A 258-nucleotide genomic window follows, 5' to 3' on the forward strand; every position below is an offset into this window, starting at 1 on the left:
TGACCCCAGCAAGATGTTCATCTAACCTCCTCTTAAAAACCCCCAGGGTAGGAGCCTGCACCACTTCTCTTGGAAGTTGGTTCCAGACCCTAGCTGCCCTGACCGTGAAGTAGCGCCTCCTGATATCTAACCTAAACCTATCCTCTGCTAGCTTGTGACTGTTATTCCTGGTCACTCCTGGCAGTGCTCGGGGGAACAGTGACTCCCCCAATGCCTGCTGATCCCCCCTGACTAGTTTATAACAGGCCACAAGATCCC

Source organism: Gavialis gangeticus, unplaced genomic scaffold (genome assembly GCF_001723915.1).
Source record: "Gavialis gangeticus isolate Ggan-Ray unplaced genomic scaffold, GavGan_comp1, whole genome shotgun sequence".
Lineage (NCBI taxonomy): Eukaryota > Metazoa > Chordata > Crocodylia > Gavialidae > Gavialis > Gavialis gangeticus.